At 37.2% G+C, this 10,122-nt stretch overlaps 1 protein-coding gene and 1 pseudogene across 1 annotated transcript in view; one reads left to right on the top strand and one right to left on the bottom strand.

Annotated features, from left to right (window-relative positions):
- Nucleotides 1-10,122, bottom strand: part of RABGAP1L (RAB GTPase activating protein 1-like) — a 474,386-nt gene that overhangs the window by 159,772 nt on the left and 304,492 nt on the right. The gene's annotated exons all lie outside the window — the stretch shown is intronic.
- On the top strand, nucleotides 3,574-4,383 carry LOC103606582 (annotated as a pseudogene).

The raw sequence follows: 10,122 nt of genomic DNA, 5'->3' as shown, positions 1-10,122 counted from the left end.
GGCTTTTATTCTTTCTTTCCTATCAATGATATCCCAGGCTATAATGTTCTGATCAAGAGAAACCAAGATATTTAAAAGAAAGTTGGAAAATCTAGCCAACGCACAGGAACTAAAAGTCTAATACATAAGCATTCTGCTGTATGTAAGGCCCTGGGGCCCAACCGCAGCTGTCTCCATGTAACGGTGGAGAAGCAGCACAGGTTACAGGCATGACAGAGTGAACACTTGAATACATGTGCTCAAAAGCTTCTATAGGGCTCGAATGGTCCTGTTCCTAAAAGAGCCATCACTCTTTTAGCTCTACAAATACCAGACTCAGCTTTGCCATCTTTGTTCTGAAATGAAAACACATTAATTTCTAATAAGGATGCCTCAGAAGCAAGTGTGCTCAGCAAAAACTTTTGATTTCTTCTCTTTACTCTAATATTACCCAAATATAGCATAAAATACTAAGTCAAAATAATTACAATTATATTTATACTTCCTTTACTGAAACTGTTTATTTTACTAAAGTGGTAGCTGAATAACAAACTAACATTAATATAAGAGCAAGACTTAATTTTCTACTTTAAAATAATTTAAATGAATATATTGTATTTTGAAATACTGTAGTATATTCTCACTGAAAAAAAAAAAACACACAAAGTAAAAACTTTCCAAGAGCCTTTTTAAATGTTGCCAAGAACACAATGGGTCCTGTTTGAAATATACCACCATTCGTTATTTTATAATTAAGGAGGAGGTAGTCATAATTTAATGATTAAGAAGAAATTGATTAGTGGCTTCCTTTCCAATGCTGATCCTTCAAAATGGAGCTGGCTCAATCACACAAAGGCTTGCAGAACATGTAAAAGCCCAGTAGTAGATAAGCACCTACTCTGCTCCCCACACGCCATCTCTAGGCTGCCTTCTTTTACACTCATTTTGATCTGCTTTCCTGGCGGTTGTGTCTACTCTTGGTTTTGTAGTCAGCTTCCTGATCTGCACATCAGGCCAGCCTTGCTTGATGACCCATGCTTGTCTCAGTTACCTCTTTCAGTTCATCTGCTCAACTCTCAACCTTTACAATGTATTACCATCTCTGGATACAAGATGTTCTCACTACTAGTCCCACACCTGCTGGGGTCAGCCTCTCCCACTTCATACCATAATAGAGGTGGGATCTCAGATTGGTGATATTAAAGAAAGAAAAGAAACCTTAGATAAATATAATAAATTGACAACAGAGTGCTAAAGAGAAGGGAGGTGAGTAAAAGTAGAAAAAATTATATTTACTCAAATAAAAGAGGAAAAAACTATGAAAGATGCAAAGATATTAAGTCACCTCAATTATCAGCAGAGAAAGGCGGCACTAATTTCAAATTGAGGATTAACACAGATTTGAATATGCTGTATTTCTATTTTGAGTATCTTTTATGTATTAGGAATGAACTTAAATAACGAAGTAATTTAGAAAAGACCAGACCCAGGAAGACTGAGAAATTCAGATTCCTTATCTGGTACTCCCTCACATCCCCACTGCAATCCATCCTACCCACAAAAAGTCTAACCTCTTCTATGACACAAAGTGCCACCCCATGCAGGAAAGCTTGGCTGCCCCAGAGAAGATTAACAAATGAAGAAATGTTTCAAAGAGCTTCCCTCAAATTAAACAGTAGTTAACTAAGGCAGGTATTTAAAAGCACTTACTTTAGTAAGTAAGCTATAATACAACACTATTCCCTGAGAGTTACTCTATTTAAGACAGCAATTTAAAAACAGAGGAAAGTAAGTGATAATCAGAGGTTAGATGTGAGCTGGACCTGAAAACCGTGTACACTTAGAAAGGCTAGAAGAAAGCTATTCCCAGACAGAAAGCTGACCAGCCTAAGGTGCATGTGGTTAATCCTGAGTCCACTGCCAGGTTAGCTGGAGTGGAGACTCATGATGAGGTTGGAATCATCCATCTGAGTGGAGTGTGGAGAGTTTTGAGGTAAGGTATCTGAACTCAATCTTCAATGTTTTGGAGTCAGTGAAGGTTTATTACTTATGGGAAAAGCAGGGTGGAAACAGTGTCTGAGTCCATACTTAACACTGATAATTTTAACCGAGGGAAATTTTAATTAGTGCCTAATTATTTAAATAAAATCTTTAAGTTTGGGAAACATGGGGCTTTTGTATTCAAAAGAAAGGGGTTGAGTATAGATAATCTTTGTGAAAAGATCTGTATTTACTGTGTTAACAATTAACAAATTTTAATCAAAAGAAGTAATGATTAATGCGGTTTCTTTCTAATATAGAACTTGAAAACAAAGCATGGACCTTTAGGGAAAAAATCAAAACTTCAAACATTGCTTTACATGGTGTACGGTCTACTGAAGCAGAATAACTGGAAAAAGGATGAGGTTAATTCTTTGGCCCTTTGCTGCTCTATGTATCAATTCTGGAATTGGGGGAGCTTGCTGAACATGGAGAACTACACTTCCTACTCTAGGGGATAAAAAGTAAGCCTCAGGCTGTCTTTAAGTAGTAAACAGTTTACTTGGAGAATACAAAACACACACATATGAAACACCCAAATAACAAGGAAAGACAGTATGTTAGTGTCAAAGTGAATGATACATGGTGTAATTGTAGCAGATGTTCATTTTGGGCAGAAACAGTCCTGAACATCCTTTAAAGGAGGTGGTGTTTAAGCCACAGCATACGTTTTAGGAAGGCTCTGTATTACACAAAGAATGGGGAAGATAATATGTGAGATAAAGATGCTTTCAGGATACAGTGCTATAGTTCAGCTCAAAGACTTTTGATGGGAAAGTGAAAAGAACTCAGCGCAGTAATCGAGGACAGAATGTATAGGTGTGCATTATGTGACTGGGGCCCTCTCGAGTTATGCTGTATACAAGTTGCCTGGCCCACATATGAATAACGATAATGATAATGAAAAATCAAAAGCCTCTGACGATTTTATACAGTATGGGTCATTGAAGACATAAAATTGGAAGTTGGGTTAGGACAAAAATTAAGAGTTACTTTCTTTGGAAAGTAATTTACAACTTCTCCAAAGGTGAGAATGACATGTAAAAATGCAGAAGGCCCAAGGACTTACCTATTACTGAAAGCTAAGAAGAAAGAGAAACCAACCAAAGGAATGCGCAGAGAAGTAAGAGACCCTAAGAATACAGAACCGTGGAAGAACAGAATGGTACCATATGCAGAATCCTTTTTTCCCCCGATCAGTCTCATTAGAGGATTATGACTAGGTGGGAGGCAAGCCATGAAAACTTCTGTTATTATATATTCAATTTTATGCTGGTTTTTTTTTCACAGCTTCTGTCTTAAAAAACAAGATTAATATACTACTTTATGTAGTTATTGGAACATAGTACCCATGTGAGCATGTTTCCACTTCCTCTAGTTACTAAAATTTCAAGTTGCAAAGTTAAATGTATTGTGAAAAGAGTGCGTTTTAAACATACATAGGGCTATTCAGGTAAACTCCTTTTTTTTGGCAGCTGGCTGATAGGGGATCTGAACCCATGATCTTGGTGTTATAAAGCTGCACTCTACCCTTTTGGATCTCTGAGCAGCACCATGCCAGTCGGCAAGAACAAGCACCTTACAAAAGGCAGCAAAAAGGGAGCCAAGAAGAAAGTGGTTGATCCATTTTCTAAGAAAGATTGGTATGATGTGAAAGTGCCTGCTATGTTCAATATAAGAAATATTGGAAAAACACTAGTCTTAAGGACTCAAGGAACCAAAATTGCATCTGATGGCCACAAAAGTCGTGTGTTTGAAGTGAGCCTTGCTGATCTGCAGAATGATGAAGCTGCGTTTAGAAAATTCAAGCTAATTACTGAGGATGTTCAGGGCAAAAACTAACTTCCATGGCATGGATCTTAACTCATGACAAAATGTGTTCCATGGTCAAAAAATGGCAGACCATGATTGAAGCTCATGTTGATGTCAAGACTGCTGATGGTCATTTGCTTCATCTGTTCTGTGCTGGTTTTACTAAGAAGTGCAACAATCAGATACAGAAGACTTCTTATGCTCAGCACCAATAGGTCCACCAAATCCAGAAAAAGATGATGGAAATCATGACCCGAGAGGTGCAGACCAATGACTTGAAAGAAGTGGTCAATAAACTGATTCCAGACAGCACTGGAAAAGACATAGAAAAGGCTTGCCAGTCTATTTATCCTCTTCATGATGTCTTCGTTAGAAAAGTAAAAATGCTGAAGAAGCCTAAGTTTGAACTGGGAAAACTCATGGAGCTTCATGGTGAAGGTAGAATCTGGAAAAGCTACTGGGGGTGAAACAGGTGCTAAAGTTGAAGGACCTGATGGATATGAACCACCAGTCCAAGAATCTGTTTAAAATTCAGATTTTTAATAGTGACAATTACAAAATCCCATTTAAAAAAGAAAAGGCTGCACTCCAACCAAGTGAGCTAACCAGCCAGCCACAGGTAAACTCTTCTTGAGTAAGCTTTAGTAGTTTGTGTTTTTGAAGGGATTTGTGTGTTTCATCTAAGTCATCAAATTTATTGTTGTAAAGTTTTTCATAGTAGTCCCTTATTATCCTTTTTAATGTTTGTAGACTCTGCCATGATGTCCTCTTTCTCATTTCTGATATTGATCATTTGTGTCCTCCCTATAGGCTGCCTACACTTGTTATTAGGTGCATAAATAGCCATCTGCACACGTTTCTGTTTGTTTGATCTACTCTTATTCCTTTTGTTTTTTTTTCTGTTTCTTTTAGAATGAATAGTTTTTATGGTTCTATTTTATTTCCTTTGCTGGCATATTAGCTGTAACTCCTTGTTTTGTTATTTTAGTGATAGCTTTAACTTATCACAGTCTACCTTCAAGTGATATTATACCCCTCTACAAATAGTATAAGTGCCTCCTTACAATGCTATCCTTCCATTTCTTCCCACCTAGCCTTTATTTTATTATTGTCCCACATTTTCTCTTACATATATTATTATTTTTATTTAAACAATTACACTTTAAAGACATTTAAATACTAAGAAAAAAACCTTACACGTTTACCCACACAGGTAACATCTGCAATGCTCTGATTCCTCAGTGCAGAACAGATTCACATTTCTACCAAGTATCATTTTCCTTCTGGCTGAAGGACTTAACATTTTAGTAATTCAGATCTGCCAGTTATAAATACTTTTAGCTTTTGTATTTCTATAAAAGTATTTAAACAGATTTTGAAAAACATTTTTCCTTTCCTTTTTTTTTCTTTTTTGCTTTAATACTTTTAGAGTGTTGTCTCACTGTTTTATTGCTTGCATTGTATCAAAGGTGTAATCCGCTGTCATACCTATTTTTGTTCCTTTGTACATATTGTCTTTTTTTCTTTAGGTGCCTTTAAAATTTCCTCTTTGTCACTGGTTTTGAGCATTTTGATCATGACCTGACTTTGTGTAGTTTTCTTCATTCTTCTTTTGCTTGGAATTCACAGAACTTCTTGGATCTTTGGGTTTATAGTTTCCATCAAACTTGGAAAAACGTCAGCCATTATTTCTTCAAATGTTTTTTGCCCCCTACTTCATATTCTCTAATTACACATCCACTAGGCCTTTTGAAGCACCTCACAGTTCATTGATGCTCCTTTCTATTTTTAAATTCATTTTCATCTTGGTATTTAATTTTGAATAGTTTAAATTACTATGTCTTCCGGTTCACTAATCTTTTCTTCTGCAATGTCCCATTTGCCCTTAATCCTATTCATTATATTTCTTCATTCTATCAGAAACTGTAAAAGTTTTATCTCTTGAAGTTCAATTTGGTTCTTTTTAAAATACCTTCCATTTCTCTACTTAACTTTTTGAACATATGGAATAAACATATAGTATTAATGTCCTTGCCACTAATTATAACATCTGGGCCAATTTCAGTTAGTGGATTTTTCTCTTTATTATGGATCAAAATCTGCTTTGACCACTTAGATGATGATGAGATTCTAAAAGACTGTAAAGTAATGATTCTCAACCATGGATGATTTTGCTCCTTAGGGGACATTTGGCAATGTCTGGAAACACTGTTGTTTGTTACAACTGGGGAGATGCTACTGGCATCCAGGACGTAGAGGTCAGGAATAGCACTAAACATCCTGTAATGCACAGGACAGCCACCCACAACAAAGAACTAATTGGCCCCAAATATCAATAGTACTACTTGAGAAACCCTGCTAAAGAACAATAGAATGGAAGTAAAACAAGTCCATAAATAATCTCATGGAGTTGAGCCACATACAGGCTTGTACCACATCCTATCTCTACATACTGTCACATAAAATAAAAAATTTCTTTCTTATTTAAGCCACTGTATTTTGGGATCTATTTGGTATAGAGTTTAGCTTATACTGTAATATAGAAAATGGTACCCAGGGCCAGCCCAGTGGCGCACTGGAGAGTGTTCCACTTGGGAGCGTGGCAGCGCTCCCGCCGAGGGTTCGGATCCCATGTGGAGACCAGTTCCCACTCACTGGCTGAGCGTGGTGCAGGCGCGGCACCGAGGGTTGCGATCCCGTTGCCGGTCCCCGGTGCGGACGCGACACCGAGGGTTGCGATTCCGTTACTGGTCAGTAAAAAAGACAAAAAGGAAAAAAAAAAAAAAAGAAAATGGTACCCAGAGTGAAGTGCTGCCAAAATAAAAACTTAAAATTTAAAATATTTTTCTTGGCTTTGTGGTTTAGTGAAAGACAAGATGAGAAAACAAATATTCCAGGCAGGAAAACTAATAATCCTTTTTATGTCATGTCACAGTATTTGGTAAAACTGTTGCCTTTGATAATTTGAAAGATAGACCACCTGCCTATGATACCTGTCAATCTAGAGAAAGTGGTTGGAAAGAGGTCTACAATCTAAACTGACAAAGTACTGTGATTTGAGGCCTCATGATTAGGAAGTCAGCTACTTGTCTCCAAACAGAAATATAAAAAGGCTGTATATTTTTCACTAGTATCTCTCATTAAGACTTCTTAGCCAATATATGGAACTAGCCAAGAGGCAAAAATCAAATTAAGAGTGTTGCCTTCTCACCCAAGTTTGTAGTTTTAGCCAGCCTCAGGGTACCAGCATTGAAATGGAAGAAGAAGAGATGTGCCACTAAAAACACAGACAAACAAGACTAGAAGACTTAAGAACTGTGTCTAGAAGAAATCTTTGGATCTGTTTACTCAGAAGAAACTGACTGGAAGCAAAAAGACCAACAGCCTATAAAAGTATTGAGAGAATTATTTCCCAGAAGAAATCAAAAGGCTGGCCTTTAAAAAAAAAGTCTATATTTGATCACTAAAACAACTCTCAGGTTTCTAAATTTTAGGCAGCAAGTTTTGAAAACTACGCGGCTCCCAAGGAGCATGTACTCTCTAACACCAGCTTTAGGTATAGCCCATGGAGGACAAGGAATAATGGGGTAGCTCCTAGAGATTAGAACCAGGGAACAGCCAGATGGGCTAACCCAGAAACCTCTAATGCTACAGCAGGGAATCTTAGGAATTCCTATGGACCACTGACTGTGACATTTCCTATTTTTCCCTTTTCTGAATGAAAGCTTTTACTGCAGTTATACTTTTCCTACCACTTTTGTACACTGAATGTGAGATGAGCAAGTAACTTGTCACTGGAGAAAGGAACCATCCCAGACCTGAAAGACAGGAATGTGCATTATCCAAGTACCCCCTTGACTTCAAGAAGATGAGTAATTGAATGGAGCCTTGGAATGTCTCTCTTGGGAGGGAGGGAGGGAGGGAGGGAATGTCTATGTGTGGGAATAAAAGTGATCACAGATATTGCTTTTTTTATTGTTTTCTTTTTGGCGGCTGGCTGGTTGATCACAAATATTGACAGTAGGTCAGACTATGACAGACTGCTGAATGTTCTCTAAAAAAGTTTTCTCCTCCTTCCATAGATATAAGAATTTCAACAGGACACATGGTGTATCCAAGCTGTAGACCATATTTCCAAGTTCCCTTGCAGATAAAAGTCATGGACAAAATTTTTGTCAGTGGAATGTGAATCAAGGTGATATATGCAACTTCCTTATTATTTGCTTAAAAGGAAATTGCTTGCCCTCCACTTTTGCTTGACATTTCCCTCTTTCTTTGAATTGGAACATGGATGTTGCATTGTTCTAGCTTTAATCATGTATGTGAGGACAATATCCTAGGGGACAGTGAAATAAAAACATATAGGACCAGAGTCCTGGAGTGATCTCATGGAGGTGGGTTACCTGACTTTTTGGGCCAGTCCTTTTCTCTCCGTATTGATATCTGTGAGAGAAATAAACTATCTTATTTAAACCATTGTATTTTTTATGATTCTTTTTTATGTGCTCTTTTTCTTTTTAAATATAAATAAATAAAAACCTTATTAAACAAGATTACATATGCCACAAATAAATGATTTTGTTCTAAATTCATTTAGCTTTGCCTAAGCCAAATTCCCTGAGTCAAAGGAAAGCAATAAGGGATAGAAAAGAAAAAGCCTATGGGGCCTATATCAAATACATTTATATGTACTTTGGTTGCATTTCCTCTGACTGGTTAAACTATTGTGATAATATCAATCAATTCCCATAGGGAGTTAGCAAACTGTCAACACTTTAAAGAACAAAATTAGTCTATTTCATGCTAAAAAGCACTACCAGCAACTCTAACGGATNTGTATTTTTTATGATTCTTTTTTATGTGCTCTTTTTCTTTTTAAATATAAATAAATAAAAACCTTATTAAACAAGATTACATATGCCACAAATAAATGATTTTGTTCTAAATTCATTTAGCTTTGCCTAAGCCAAATTCCCTGAATCAAAGGAAAGCAATAAGGGATAGAAAAGAAAAAGCCTATGGGGCCTATATCAAATACATTTATATGTACTTTGGTTGCATTTCCTCTGACTGGTTAAACTATTGTGATAATATCAATCAATTCCCATAGGGAGTTAGCAAACTGTCAACACTTTAAAGAACAAAATTAGTCTATTTCATGCTAAAAAGCACTACCAGCAACTCTAACGGATAAAAGGGGTCATAAAAACGTATTGGACACTGGCATCCTTTGACAAAACTCTCCTGATAATACTTCCCCACAACGAGCTCACACACAGGGATTGGTCTGAGTGAAATGGAGTCTGACTAAAGCATTAACAATCTGAGGGATGACTTCATACATCTGAAAGACTACGGAAGATGAAGCAGACAGGCAGAATTCAGGCATCAAATATTATTCTATCCAGTCGAAAGTAGAAAACATTTTAATTCATTATCATTTTTGACAGTGAGTTAGCCTACATTCAATTATTTGTTGATATAACAATGGCTCTTAGTTGCTCTGGATCTGCTTCTATCCTATTCAACCAGTGACATTTTTATTATTTACTTATTTGTATATATTTTTGTGATTCCACTTATATGAAATGTCCAGAACAGGTAAATCCATAGAGACAGGAAGGAGATTAGTGGTTGCCAAGGTAGGAGGGAAGAGGGGAATGGGGAGCGATTGCTGAAAGGGGTCATGAAGTGTTTTGGAACTTGATAGAGGTGGTGGCTATACAACATTTCGAATGTACTAAGTCCTGCTGAATTGTTTGCTTCAAAATTGTTGACTGTAGGTTATATGAATTTCACCTCAATTAAAAAAAACCCAAACACTCCAGCCACTCCACCCACCTCAGCCCCAAGTGGACAACGCTGCCTGTGAAAATGGACACTGGACCGACACAGGCCTCCTGAGCCTCCTGTGTGCTGTTCCTCATTCTGGATTATTCTCCAGTAAAGGCTCTTTCTCCCACCTTCAATCCACTCTGCCCTGATCATTGCATGTGTCCATCCCACCCGCCAACTACTTTTTAAATATTTCTTTGGTGAAACATTTTAAGAGGAAGTTACATTAAAGAAAAATGCATTTAATCTCATAAACCATAATAGATTTGTCTAGGAAGTGTTAATGAAGTTTGTTCAGTGTTTAGGAAGGCAAAAGAGAATAGACCCAAAGCAGGAAAAGTGGGGGGAATCAGTTCCACCGCTGCGCCAGCATTTCCAGGCTTTGCTTCTGGTTCCACTCCCAGGTGGCCATGAAGTTCAGCAAATCAGTGATGGTGATGACCTCAAACACCATCT

Source organism: Galeopterus variegatus, unplaced genomic scaffold (genome assembly GCF_000696425.1).
Source record: "Galeopterus variegatus unplaced genomic scaffold, G_variegatus-3.0.2 Scaffold145, whole genome shotgun sequence".
Classification (NCBI taxonomy): Eukaryota; Metazoa; Chordata; class Mammalia; order Dermoptera; family Cynocephalidae; genus Galeopterus; species Galeopterus variegatus.
This window is presented reverse-complemented; position numbering and strand designations above follow the sequence as displayed.